Source organism: Ranitomeya variabilis, chromosome 1 (genome assembly GCF_051348905.1).
Source record: "Ranitomeya variabilis isolate aRanVar5 chromosome 1, aRanVar5.hap1, whole genome shotgun sequence".
In the NCBI taxonomy this organism is placed as follows: domain Eukaryota; kingdom Metazoa; phylum Chordata; class Amphibia; order Anura; family Dendrobatidae; genus Ranitomeya; species Ranitomeya variabilis.
In genome coordinates, this window is record NC_135232.1 from 1,015,729,887 (window position 1) to 1,015,745,455 (window position 15,569).

The following is a 15,569-nucleotide window of genomic DNA, read 5'->3' on the forward strand; positions in this document are numbered from 1 at the left end:
TCCATTTTTCAGTGTTCGTTTTTCACTCCCCTCCTTCCCAGAGCCATAACTTTTTTATTTTTCCGTCAATTTGGCCATGTGAGCTTAACTTTTGAACGACATCATTGGTTTTACCATGTCCTGTACTAGAAAACGGGAAAAAAATTCCAAGTGCAGTGAAATTGCAAAAAAAGTGCAGTCCCACACTTGTTTTTTGTTTGGCTTTTTTGCTAGGTTCACTAAATGCTAAAACTGACCTGCCATTATGATTCTCCAGGTCAGTACACGTTCATAGACACTTAACATGACTAGGTTATTTTTTATCTAAGTGGTGAAAAAAAATTCCAAACTTTGCTAAAAAAAAAGCTGTGCATAATGCATAACACACTGTGGGGCTAGGATTAACAAGCTGGGTGGCCGCAAAGGCGCAGTCTGCGAGTCTGCATCTGAGGTCAGATGGGCAGCGTTCACTGCGCCTGCCCCAGGCAGAGCAAAACAGCGCAGGCGCCAGATTTGATTTGAAAACAGCACGGAGGGGGCGGCGCCCGGCGCCAAAGAAGCCTTTATCGACGGCAGTGTGCAGCAGGGGGGTTAAGATCTGCCTCCAGGACTAAAGACAGGTATTTTTTGGGAAATTATAGTAACACTTTATTTCTGCTTTGACTGCATCAATAACTAAAAGAGCCACCTTGTCAGAATGCAGCATTACTGCTGCACAAGATGGCTCTTTAAGTTTCTAATGGCTGAAGGGGGTGACAGAATCCCTTTAAAAAAGGTTTTATAATGTTGAGATATTCCCAAATGTCTTTTATTACCTTATGAGAGGCACAATATCTGACGTTATGGAACAATAAATCATTAAGCAGTGTACAAAAAAATAATTAATAAAAAAAAAGATGTTATCAATCCAAGTAATTGTTACTAGGCGCATACTATTAAAATGAAAAAAAAAACTTTTCCAATAAATAAAAATAATTGTTACAAATATTGGAACACATTTTAAAATTAATTTAAATATTTTTTGTGCTCTTAAAAAAAAAAAAACCCTCCCCAGTTGTCAGAATTAATACAACTCCTGTCATTTAAATTATGCTATGTTAAATTTTACTGTGTACAATATTTTAGTCATCTTAATGTGTAAAACAAATGTATTTAATGTGATATAACATCTTAAGTTACCTATTCATAAACAAATTGAACTGGAGTGTAGACTAAATAATAAATCCTTTAAGAAAATAAGGCTACCCTTTTCTACTGAATAAAAAATATTTTTGATTAAATCCTATTAAAAGCATGTATCATAATATCAATATAAGAACCGTAAAAAAGTTAGCACAATAAGCGGGTCTCCGAGAACTTGAACAATGCTACAAATAGTATTTATAAATAAAAAGGAAAGATTAAAACCACATAAATGACGGTTTCATAAATATAATCTGAAAACATAATTAATTTCAATAATATAAAATACAAGTGCATTGATTTATTTAAACCTGAATTAATTATAAAGTGCAAGTGCATAAGTATATTCAAACATGATCATGATATTTATCTAATCAGTGTTCTTATGACTATATGAGAGGAAAGTATACAAGTGCATTAATATATTTAGATCTCCCCTGTTTTTTTTTTTATTTAATATGATCTAATGTCTTAGTGGAGTTGTGTAGTAGCGATTGAAAAAAATATGAATCGATGTAGACATCTGTTAAACGGGCAATTCTGGTTAAAGGGAATCTGTCAGTAGGATCAATCCTCTTAAGCAATCTATATGGGCATGTTGATAATAGAAAGCTGAATAAAATAATATATTGATATCTGAAATCTGATGTATTATTTCAGAAAAATCACAATTTTTCATATATGTAGATGAGCTGTTCAAGACTATGGAGAAGCAACTGATCTGCATGAGAATCTGAGAATCAAGTGTTTCCACTTTGAGACATGAAAATAATACAGAACAGTAGAACTGAACCTTATATCATAACAAGCAAGTTAGTAGCTGCAGCTCTCAAAGCTCTGCTGTATTGTAACAATATTGCTACCTGGCTGCCTGTGAGATAGAAGCTGAAACATGAGAGGAACCTGCTGATGTGTCAGTTATAATCACACACAGCTCTGCAGTGAGATCTGGAAAGCACAATGGTAACTCCATTGTTTATCTAATTACTTCACCACTGGGCAATTTTCCATTTTTAAGTTTAATTTTTTCTTCCCATTTTTCCATGAACCATAACTTTTATATTTTTCCAGCCATATAGCTGTATGAGGTCCATGGTTCCACAGGTTAGTACGAGTACGCAGATATCAAGCATGGTAAACCAAAAGAAAAGCCGCAATTAAAAATTCCTAAAGAGTTTTTTATATATGCAAAAAAAAATCATTTTATTAAATACACAGGTACAGGAAAAGGAAGGGTTACATCAAACAGTACATGCAAAAAATTGGACGCTCACAGAGACATAATAGTCTGTGATTTAGTGACCAGGGAAATCAATCTAATATTGCATATGATCATCCTCTATATTGCACCCTCCCCATATGGCCACATCTAGTCCCATAAAGACTCCTACAGTGGTTAAAATGTTATCAAAATGAATCAACTGATGCTATAACCCAGATCGAAGCCAAGAGTGAGTCCAGGAGTGTCCTCCCTGAGGCGCATTTTGGCTGGAAAGCCTTTTTCACACCGACAGAAAAAAAACCAGAAAAAGATATGGTTTTACAACTGTAAATCGTAAATTTATCAACCATATGCATCACAAAAATCCTGCTGGTCGTTGCTGTAAAAGACTTTCCATATGTATGACTAACAAACAATGTTAGGTTAGTGTTTTTGGTCTGGAGGGACAAAAGTGTTTTAAAACCACAATAGATATTTGAAAACAATATACACCTGAGTTACTTATTTTATGCCTATGTTGAATATTCCAATTTGGTAGCCCTAGGGTACTGTCACACAGTGCAATTTTGATCGCTACGACGGCACGATCCGTGACGTCGCAGCGTCGTATGATTATCGCTCCAGTTTCGTAGACTGCGGTCACACGGTGCAATCACGGCGCTGGAGCGATGCCGAAGTCCCCGGGTAACCAGGGTAAACATCGGGTTACTAAGCGCAGGGCCGCGCTTAGTAACCCGATGTTTACCCTGGTTACCAGCGTAAACGTAAAAAAAACAAACAGTACATACTTACATTCCGGTGTCTGTCCCCCGGCGTTCTGCTTCTCTCCACTGTGTAAGCACCATAGCCGGAAAGCAGAGCGGTGACATCACCGCGTCACCGCTGTGCTCGCTTTCTGGCCGGCAGGCGCTCACAGTGCAGAGAAGCTGAGACGCCGGAGGACAGACACCGGAATGTGAGTATGTACTGTTTGTTTTTTTACGTTTACGCTGGTAACCAGGGTAAACATCGGGTTACTAAGCGCGGCCCTGCGCTTAGTTACCCGATGTTTACCCTGGTTACAAGCGAACACATCGCTGGATCGCTGTCACACACAACGATCCAGCGATGTCAGCGGGTGATCAAGCGACGAAAGAAAGTTACAAACGATCTGCTACGACGTACAATTCTCAGCAGGGTCCCTGATCGCTGCTGCGTGTCAGACACTGCGATATCGTAACGATATCGCTAGAACGTCACGAATCGTACCGTCGTAGCGATGAAAATGGCACTGTGTGACAGTACCCTTACACCTCCAAACATACTGCGGGCTGTTGCTGGATTTTGATTGTGTGTTCACACCATGTGGTATCAGTTGTAGTTACTGATACAAGAGTGAGTCCAGGAGTGTCCTCCCTGAGGCGCATTTTGGCTGTAAAGCCTTTTTCACACCGACAGAAAAAAAAACAGAAAAAGATATGGTTTTACAACTGTAAATCGTAAATTTATCAACCATATGCATCACAAAAATCCTGCTGGTCGTTGCTGTAAAAGACTTTCCATATGTATGACTAACAAACAATGTTAGGTTAGTGTTTTTGGTCTGGAGGGACAAAAGTGTTTTAAAACCACAATAGATATTTGAAAACAATATACACCTGAGTTACTTATTTTATGCCTATGTTGAATATTCCAATTTGGTAGCCTTAGGGTACTGTCACACAGTGCAATTTTGATCGCTACGACGGCACGATCCGTGACGTCGCAGCGTCGTATGATTATCGCTCCAGTTTCGTAGACTGCGGTCACACGGTGCAATCACGGCGCTGGAGCGATGCCGAAGTCCCCGGGTAACCAGGGTAAACATCGGGTTACTAAGCGCAGGGCCACGCTTAGTAACCCGATGTTTACCCTGGTTACCAGCGTAAACGTAAAAAAACCAAACAGTACATACTTACATTCCGGTGTCTGTCCCCCGGCGTTCTGCTTCTCTCCACTGTGTAAGCACCATAGCCGGAAAGCAGAGCGGTGACATCACCGCGTCACCGCTGTGCTCGCTTTCTGGCCGGCAGGCGCTCACAGTGCAGAGAAGCTGAGACGCCGGAGGACAGACACCGGAATGTGAGTATGTACTGTTTGTTTTTTTACGTTTACGCTGGTAACCAGGGTAAACATCGGGTTACTAAGCGCGGCCCTGCGCTTAGTTACCCGATGTTTACCCTGGTTACAAGCGAACACATCGCTGGATCGCTGTCACACACAACGATCCAGCGATGTCAGCGGGTGATCAAGCGACGAAAGAAAGTTACAAACGATCTGCTACGACGTACAATTCTCAGCAGGGTCCCTGATCGCTGCTGCGTGTCAGACACTGCGATATCGTAACGATATCGCTAGAACATCACGAATCGTACCGTCGTAGCGATGAAACTGGCACTGTGTGACAGTACCCTTACACCTCCAAACATACTGCGGGCTGTTGCTGGATTTTGATTGTGTGTTCACACCATGTGGTATCAGTTGTAGTTACTGTATGTGTTCCATTTTGGGCAAGGGGGAAAACTTTTTTACCCAAACATTTGATTATACATTTTTGAAGTAAATTGATACATTTAACAGTGCAGATCTGCTTTGTCACACCTGTTTAAGTTGTAAAATGAGAGACACATGCATGCCATACCAATATTATGGGCAGGCTAGTGTTTCCTTAGCCTTTAGGGCCTTCTCTGACTTGCAGTTGTGGTTGATTTAATAGTTTTTCATGGTTTGTTAAGTGTGGTAACTAGTGTTGAGCGATACCTTCCGATACTTGAAAGTATCGGTATCGGATAGTATCGGCCGATATCCGAAAAATATCGGATATCGCCGATACCGATACCTGATACCAATACAAGTCAATGGGACACAAGTATCGGAAGCTATCCTGGATGGTTCCCAGGGTCTGAAGGAGATGATACTCTCCTTCAGGCCCTGGGATCCATATTCATGTAAAAAATAAAGAATTAAAATAAAAAATATGGATATACTCACCCCTCCGGCGGCCCCTGGACCTTACCAATGTAACCGGGAGCCTCCGTTCCTAAGAATGAGGAGTTTAGGACCTTTGATGATGTTGCGGCTTGTGATTGGTCGTGAGACCACTCATGTGACCGCTCACGCGACCAATCACAAGCAGCGACGGCATTGCAGGTCCTAAACTCCTCATTCTTAGGACTGGAGGCTCCCGGTTACATCGGTAAGGTCCAGGGGCCGACGGAGGGGTGAGTATATCCATATTTTTTATTTTAATTCTTTATTTTTTACATGAATATGGATCCCAGGGCCTGAAGGAGAGTCTCCTCTCCTCCAGACCCTGGGAACCATACACTGGGAACTTCCGATTCCGATTTCCGATATCACAAAAATATCGGAACTCGGTATCGCAATTCTGATACAGCAAATATCGGCCGATACCCGATACTTGCGGTATCAGAATGCTCAACACTAGTGGTAACACATTTTAATAAAGGATTTTTACATTTTATCTGGGTCAAAAATGTATGTTAAGCTAATATGTAGTACTGGTAATGGAAAAAAACACATAAAATGGCAAAAAATGTGTGAGTTGCTAGTAGCACTTTCAGTTCTTCTCACACCAACCATCCCAGCAGAAGTAAAGGTACCTTCACACTAAGCGACTTTACAACGATAATGATAGCGATCCGTGACGTTGCAGCGTCCTGGATAGCGATATCGTTGTGTTTGACACGCAGCAGCGATCAGGATCCCGCTGTGAGATCGCTGGTCATTGCTGAAAGTCCAGAACTTTATTTTGTCACTGGATCTCCCGCTGACATCGCTGAATCGGTGTGTGTGACACCGATCCAGCGATGTCTTCACTGGTAACCAGGGTAAACACCGGGTTACTAAGCGCAGGGCCGCGCTTAGTAACCCGATGTTTACCCTGGTTACCATTGTAAAAGTAAAAAAAAAAATCACATACTCACATTCTGGTGCCCGGCGTCCACTTCCCTGCACTCCTCCTGCATCCTGTGTAAGTGCCGGCCATAAAGCAGAGCGGTGACGTCACCGCTCTGCTCTGTGGGAGATGCCGGAGATGTTCGGCGCTGACACAGGATGCAGGAGGAGTACAGGGAAGCGGACGCCGGGCACCGGAATGTGAGTATGTGTTTTTTTTTTTTTACTTTTACAATGGTAACCAGGGTAAACATCGGGTTACTAAGCGCGGCCCTGCGCTTAGTAACCTGATGTTTACCCTGGTTACCAGGGGACTTCGGCATCATTGGTCGCTGGAGAGCCGTCTGTGTGACAGCTCTCCAGCGACCACACAGCGATTAAACAGCGACGATGCAGCGATCGGCATCATTGTCTGTATCGCTGCAGCGTTGCTTAGTGTGAAGGTACCTTAATAATATGTAATGCAGGTCACAACAGGCCAACTCTGCCTCTTTAAAGTCTATCAGTGGGAAAAAAGTGGAGGGCATATTGGAATATATGTTGCTTATCTCAGTCACAGAATGATGATGTACTCTTTGACATCGATATCATCAGCTTTAGTCACTGTTTTGCTGAGCCCACACTCTAAGCAATAATAACAGTTAACGTTGTACACAGCAGAATTTTCATTTTGTGTTGCCTGTTTCTGTTCTGCTTCATAGTCATCTAACTCAAAGCACCCTGTGGGCTAAGGTACATAGCATACCAGAAATATTTTGCCAGCTGATGTATTGGAAGAGATGAACAGTAAGCCTTTAAACTCAGATGACATTTTATGCCTAGCTGTATTGCTGGCTCTTGAAGTTGTAGTAATAGGGGCAGTTGTAGTGGCAGCGGCTCTCTGAGATATGGAAAATCTCTTAGAGCTCAGGCCAGTTTTCACCAAAGTCAATTATCAGCCATGTGAGGGATTTTGGCTGTGTTGATGATTCTGTAGTGAAGAAGACCTGGGAACTTGGCAGTGGTGACAAGAGGCTGATGTTATCTGAGTAGATGGGGTTTGGCATGGGTGATATACAGAACAGGCAACATGTGGCTAAAAGATCCTCCTAAAAAAAATCTTCTTGGTGAAGGAAACTCAATCATGCCTGATCGTTGTGGTGGTGGTGATATCTATCTTTGGTCAGTTTGGGTGTGGAGTTCTTTTCTATGCTGCTGGAGGATCAATCTACTGCAGTGCAAGGCTCTGCTGTTTTAAAATAAGTATACATCTTGACACACAGTGACTAGGAACTATGATGACACTTCCTCAGCACATTAAACATCACCTGCTGATGTCTGGAAAGCAAACTGACAAGCAAGATGAGTAAGGCTCGAACTGTCGCTTTCCACCACACATTTGCTGGCTGCTTCCCATTGTGTTTTACGGTGCTAAAATGTACTATACTGCTGTTGTTGGACATACACTGTCAGACATCTCACTTGCTGCCTGTTGATGTGCTCTATCGTGCGGCTTCTGTCACTGCATCTATACAGCCATACCAGAAGCACATCTCCTGACTGCACACTTTATTTTAAAGTGATTTACTATACCGCTGCTGGAAAGTTGGGCAAAGCTGACAATTTCAAATGGTTTGACCAAGTCTAGTGCATAACCATAGTCACCCCATGGGGGCTCAATAGATTTTAGTGGTAAACCCCAGGGACCACCTTAGATGCCATTGTCAGAAATTGGCTGCAGTTGATAGATTAACAGCGATCGCAGCAGCTGTTACAGCAAGATGTTGGCTGCATGCATCTGCACCCTATAAGAGTCATCCATGTGTGTAGAAGTCTGTAGGGGTTAAATCAAAAGATATCGTTAAAATATCTTAATAGATCTTGCTATTTCTAGTCAAGTTTTAGCTCTTTCAAATCTTGATATTAAGTTTTATAACTTTTTTTTGTCCTTTAATTTCAGCAGAATACTTTGCATTCTAACAAACTGAACACACTTACACAACAACCATTAGCAGATAAATATTCCAAAGATCATAACCCATACTTTGCAATGGAATATTTTTTATATTTTTCAGTGTTTTACACATTCCAATGCACAATTATATGGCTTGCTTTGCTTTCTTTAAGGATTAAAAATGAAAATGCTGTTTGTGAAATAGTGCCGTTCCAGCTCAAGCACCTAAAATTCAAGGCTGCCTAAGTTTAGATATTGACGGTTTAGTAATAAAATTTCAAATTAACTGTTCCAGAAAGGTTAATTACTAATAGGTTTGAAGGAAAGTACATTCACTTTGTTATTAAATAGTTTATCCAACATTTTATTTCAATGTTGCTGTGGCCAAAAAAACATAATTCTAGCATTTTTAATATTTTTTCACTTCGCTATTTACAGATCGGATTATTTATGTTACATTTTGATAGATCGGATAATTTTGAGGACGGAGATACCAAATATGTGTATTTTTTATCGTTTTATTTCCAAGGGGACAAAATGTGATTTTTTTTATATTTTTTCAGATTTTAAAAAGCTTTTTTTTAACTTTTCACTGTAATTACCCCCTTTCCGACATGCACCAATATATAAAGTAATCTGCGGGAGGTGCACTCCTCAAACAGCAGTATATGTACGGCGCAGAGATTACTAATTTTTGCAATAACAAGCGTATTTTAGTGTGTGATAGTAGACAAACATAAAAACCCGATATAAATCTAGTATAACTGTAATAGCACCAACGCGAAGAATAAAGTCACTTGTACCACACAAGGAACAGCATAAAAAATAAATAAAACCAATTTTTCACATGCTGTTGATTTTTTCATTCTGCCTCCCAAAGATCACAGTAAGGCTTGGCATGCATTTATCATGCGCTCTGTGCAGAGCACTTACATCGGGGTTACCATGTAAATCTCTGATTCAGACAGGCTCCCCAGTGGAAGATTCCCTATAATGAGGCAGATGGAGGCACTGTGGACGCCATAAGACCTGTGATCCAGTGGTGTCCGTCTCTTTAGGATTTCATAAAAGTGCCATTGGCCACAGTTTTGTGCACTTTTGAAAAGGACACCACTGAACAGAGGCCGGACAGAGTCCAGAGTAACTCTGCTGCCTCAATATAGTGAATGGATCCCTCAGGGTTTTCATCTGTCACATCACTCAGAGATTTAGATGGAAACCACAAAGTAAGTGTTCAGCGCAGAGCGCCGGATAAATGTGATCCTAAATGTTCTGTAAAATGTTCCTAATAAAAGCTTCAACTCAATCCACAAAAAAGCAAGCCCTCACTCAGGTCCATCATCTGTTACCAGAAATATAGGGGCTTCCACCTTACTGGTAGCACAAAGGCTGTTTCGGGCTGTTGGCCCTCATCAGTGCAAAGCATGAGAACTGATTAAGCTAGATGAGAGGCTCTGGACTGAGGTCTAAGGTTTCTCCTTGTGTAGAGTGACATACCAGCTCTGGCTTGTCAAGGTAAGGAGGCTTATTCACTGTGCGATGCTCCTCTGGGAAATGTAATATGCAAATTGCCTCTTCAGAGAAAAAGAGGACTTGAACTCTATAGCACCACCTATTGGAAGTAGCGATCCTACAAGTCACAATGTTACTCTCCTCAAGGAGAAATCTTAGACCTCAGTCTAGAGCCTCTCATCTAGCCTAATCAGTTCTCATGCTTCGCACTGACGAGGGCCAACAGCCCGAAACACCGTGTCTGCGAATTGAGATACTGATTTGGCTTTTATCCTAAGTCATATTGCACGACTCGTTAAAGGTTCTTCAAGTCCTCTTTTTCTCTGAAGAGACAATTTGCACACAGCATACTGGTCACTACAATGGATTGCAATTTTCATTCAGCTACATTCACTACTGCTTGTTTCTGGAAAATGCCCATGGAGTCAAAATTGTCACTACATCTGTAGATAAATTGCCAAAGGATTATAATTTCCAAAATTCAGTTACTTGAGGGGGATTCTGCTTTTCTAGCACTTAGGGGTTTATTATATGAAATCCACAAACTGTCCTTTCTGAGTCTCTCTGTATGGTTAAGCATATCCACATATTCCGCAGAAATTGTGGGACAAATTTTGGTGCCATTTTTACCCATTTTCCAGTATGAAAATGTAAAACTTGGGGCTCTCACACAATCTTGGTGGTAAAAAAGTAATTTATTTTTTTCACTGCCCAATGGTATAAAAGTCTGTGACACACCTGTGGTGTCAATATAATCACTGCAACCCTAGATGAATTCATTGAGAGGTTTAGTTTGTAAAATGTGGTAACTTATGAGGGGTTCTGCTGTCATGGCACCCCTGGGGCACTAGAAATGTTACATGGCACCCTCAAACAAGTGCACCAAAATCTGCAGTGTAAAGTGGCGCTACTGCCTTTCGGAGCTTTGCACTGTGCCTCAAAAGTAGTTTTCGTACACATATGGGGTATCAGTGAACTCAAGAGAAAATGCACAACAAATTATATGGAGCAATTTCTCCTGTTACCCTTATGAAAATGAACAATTTGTAGTTGAAAAAGATTTATCTGAGAAAATGGTTTGTTTGTTTTTCATAGCTCAATGTTGTAGACTTCTGTGAAGCACCTCTGAGTTTAAGGTGCTTAATACACATCTTGATAAGTTCCCTAAGGGGTCTAGTTACCAAAATGTTGCAATTTGTGGTGGGTTTCCATTGTTTTATTAACTATTTTGTGTGACATTTGGCATGAAAATTAAACATTTGAAAATTGTGAAATTTTCTAAATCTTCCCCAAATTTCTGTTTGTTTGTTTTACAAATAAATGCAAATCATATCAAATAAATATTTACCACTATCATGAAGTACAAGATGTCAAAAAGTCTCAGAATCAGTGGGATCTATTCTAGTGTTCTAGAGTTATGACTTCATAAAGTGTCAGTGGTCAGATTTGTAAAAAATTGGTCTGGTCAGGAAGATGAACACAAGCTTCGGGGTGAAGGGGTTAATAGTCCCCCAGGCACTTGAAGCTGTGATCATCCATATGTTGTATGATATAAAGCAGGGAATCAGCACTGATATGTAGAGCAGAAATCACAATCCATTAACACCTGCCATAGGAGGATCATATTGACAGACATAGGGGTCATCAGCAGACCCCTGGCTGTGATGACAAGCCATTGGTGCCCTGCATGTTAAGTCACGCTGTCAGAGATTGACAGTCTGATTTAACAGGTTAACGCCTGCAAATGCTGTTAAAAGCACATGATGGCTAATTAAATCAGCTGTCATGTGGCCGGAAAGATGTGGGCTCAGAGTGCGAGCCCACATCAAAGGCATATGGACATATGTTGTGAAGGAGTTAATGAAGAAAGAAGAAATATAAATGGACAATCGCATAGACACAGCTGGTTTGCAGTTATTATTAAGGATCGCAATTTTAAAAGAAACTTGTCACCATGAAAATGCAGTCCAATAATTAGGCACTATATTATAGCGTAAGGAAGGGCAGAATATACTGACATAAAATTTTGTGAGAAAAGATTCAGTATAACCTCTACTCTTTCTTGGATTTTCAATCCAGTTGACTAGCCTATCAGAGAATGGAAGCTATCTCTCTGATTGGACTTCTCACTGGACCAAAAATCCAAGAAATATCATAGGTTTAACCCCTTTCTGCCAGCTGACGGAATAGTACATCAGCTAGCAGAACCCCCGCTTAGAGGTGGGCTCCGGGGGTGAGCCCACCTTAAAGCCACGACATGTCAGCTATTTTGTACAGCTGACATGTGCGCGCAATGAGAGTGAGTGGAATCACGATCCGCCCTCGCCCATTAACTAGTTAAATGCCGCTGTCAAACGCTGACAGTGGTATTTAACTAGCGCTCCAGGCCGCATGGCCGGAAGTGCTCGCACCGCCGACCCCTGTCACATGATCGGGGGTCATCGGTGCATTGTCATAAGAAGCAGAGGTCTCCTTGAGACCTCTATCGTTGTTGATGGCCGATTGCTTTGAGCGCCACCCTGTGGTCGACGTTCAAAGCAGCGCTGCATTTCTGCTACATAGAGGTGATCTGTGCTTCACCTCTATGTAGCAGAGACGATCGAGTTGTGCATGCTTCTAGCCTTCTATGAAAGCTATTGAAGCATAACAAAAATTAAAAGAAAAAATGTTTAAAAATATCGGAAAATTGCACAATTTTTTTTTTTTGTTTAGCAAACTTTGGATTTTTCTACCACTTAGATAAAAGAGAACCTAGACATGTTTAGGGTCTGTAAATTCGTAATGACCTGGAGAATCATAATCACAGGTTAGTTTTAGCATTTAATGAACCTAGTAAAAAAGCCAAACAAAAAACAAGTGTGAGATTGCACTTTTTTGCAATTTCATCGCACTTGGAATTCTTTTCCTCTTTTCTGTTACACGGCATGGTAAAACCAATGGTATTGTTCAAAAGTACAACTCGTTCTGCAAAAAATAAGCCCTCACATGACCACATTTACGGAAAAATAAAAAAGTAATGGCTCTGGAAATAAGGGGAGCGAAAAACAAAAACGAAAAAACAAAAAAAGCTCCGGGGGTGGAGGGGTTAAATGGTGACAACACAGGATATATCAAATCTTTTCTCATAAAGCTCTATATCAATCTACTCCCCTCTGAACTGCTCTATGAAATAATACTTGTGTGTTGGCCTGCAATTTCATGGTGACAGGTTCCCTTTAATCCTGTGGGCACTAACACTGCAGTATGTACAGAGATGAAAGGGAGATGGCATGCTCATCTGCAACACCTACCTCTGTTCCATCAGTGTGTGACAGGAGAGGAAACTGAACGGGACATGCATAGCTGTCCTTATGCTGCAGTATCCAAAATTACATACCATGGAACAAGTCAGCAGGACAGGGCATAAAAAGTCCTGATTATCATGATTTCACAGGCATGATGTGATTAGTCACATGCCTGCGCAGTGATGTATAAATGGAAAGATCAGTTGTACTCATTTGTTAGAAAAAATGCTAGCGTCATGTACAAAGTAGACGTCCTAAACTAGAGGTGTCAAACTGCATTCCTCGGGGGCCGCCAACAGGTCATGTTTTCAGGATTTCCTTAGCATTCCACAAGGTGCTGGAATCATTCTGTGCAGGTGATTAAATTATCACCTGTGCAATACAAGGAAATCCTGAAAACATGACCTGTTGGCGGCCCTCGAGGAATGCAGTTTGACACCTCTGTCCTAAACTACATTACATGCTGAGTCTATAGTTTGTTGCCATTGACTTTGTAGAACTGATATGAGTGTTAATAACTTCAACCAAAGACTATGTAAACTTATGACTTCAACTGTACATTGCAAAAATAATTCAAAGAGAATTGCTTTTAAAATAACTCAAAGTTATAATAGAATTTTTTATATATATTTTATGCAACTTGTTCAAATTCTTCAATATTGAAATGTGAAAAAGCATAAGTGAAAGCTTGTAGCTCAGATACAAGAACAGCAAGTACAGTACAAAAGAATCAAGGCTGTAGGAGCTGTAATGGCAATAATTTAGCATTAGACTGCACTAATGTTCCAGGAATACACAATACTGTTTTCTCAAATGGAAAATAATCCCATTAATGGACATTAATGTACTTCACAAATAAGACATTATTAAGTGGAAATATTTGCCATGACATAACTTAAATGAATAATATCTTATGTTTCTGTCCTGTACCGACATAAACCTTAAATAGCATTTCTACATTGTGAAAAAGAAAGGTAACAACTTGCATTCATTTAACAAAGAAGACTAGATCTGCCCTACTTAGATCTATTGTAATATGCTTTTGTTCTTTCAATATGCTTTTTAGGCATATTTGTATGCTATATATGCAAAATAGTTTGCATTTTAAACTATAATTACGGATTTAAACTCTTTCATGACTTCGACTATTTTGAGTCTTTTTGGATTTCTTTTGCTTCCATAATTTATTTTTCATTCCTTCATACAGACTTTTTTTTACAGTAACATATTAGTTTTAATAACATTTTGCTATTGAATATGTATATAGAAGAAATTATCATGCTTGTTTATCTCTTTATATTAATGTATAACAATTATTGTATTATTTCTTTATCATTCAAACTAATATATTCACTGGTATGAACCTACAGAAGTTTTGTGAAATTGTACATGACATATCATGCAATGTATCTCAATGATACAAGGTTTAAAAAAACAAAACATAATGACACAGTACTGATAAGTTATCTGTGTTATAATGTTTTATATGATCTATGGAGAAAAGTATTGGGATACCTACACATCACACTTACAAATGCTTTCATGACATCCGAGCCAAATCCATAAGCATTAGTATTGACTTTTGACCCTTCTTTTTTTAACTATAACAGCTTCTACTCTTGTGGGGAATACTTCTACAAGACTTTACAGTGTATCTGAGAATTTGCCCATTCATCCAGAAGAGCAGTTGTGAGGTAAGACTGTGATGTTGGATAACAAGGCCTGACTTACAATATCTATGCTGTTTTATCAGAAATGTGATATATTGGGTTGAGGAAAGGCTTCTGTATGAGCCAGTTAATTTTTTCCACACCAAACTCACCTAGCCATGCCTATAGGGAACTTGTGGTGTGTCCCAGGGGACAGTAAGACTGGAAGAAAAAAAGGGCCTTCCCCAAACGTATCCCACAAAGTTGGAAGTATCCAATTGCCCATAATATTTAGCATGAAGTATTTTAGCTTATTTTCATTGGAGCTTAGAGACCTAGGTCAATGTCTCAAAAGCAGATCACTATCACTACTCTAACAGACTTTACAGTTGGTACAGTGCAGTCAAGCAGATAATGTCCTTTAAACTGTAATAAAAGCATGATTTATCACTCCACAAAAGTCATTACCACTGCCACACGGTCTACTGGTGGTAAACTTTGCACCTCTCCATCCAATGAACGACGCTGTTGATGGTAATGTCTGCATGCACATGCTCATCTATGCAGGTACAGAAGAGGCCTATGGTGTGCAGTTGGGGGCAGATATTAATGCTAATAATGTCAGAAGAGATTTGGAACTATACACTTATGGGGCCAGGAGAGCAGTGGTGGCTTTTATACACTACATCCCTCGGCACTCGATGGCTCCACTCTGGAAGTAGATCGCTGATGTGCTGTGGTTCCTAAATGCTTTCACTTTTCAATATCATTTACAGGTGATCAAGGAAATTTAAGAAAGAATAAAGTTCACAAGCTTACGTTTTTGCAATGATGACACCCTATGACAGTAGCATAAAAGTTAGTAAAGGCAG

General features: G+C 40.2%; 1 long non-coding RNA gene across 1 annotated transcript in view; it reads left to right on the forward strand.

Moving 5' to 3' along the window:
* LOC143783262 (uncharacterized) overlaps positions 1 to 14,728 on the forward strand; it is a 745,798-nt gene extending 731,070 nt beyond the window's left edge. Inside the window, exon 3 of the long non-coding RNA XR_013217126.1 lies at positions 14,659 to 14,728. This is a non-coding gene — a long non-coding RNA (uncharacterized LOC143783262). The remainder of the gene's footprint in view (positions 1 to 14,658) is intronic.
* Positions 14,729 to 15,569: the final 841 nt, after the last annotated feature.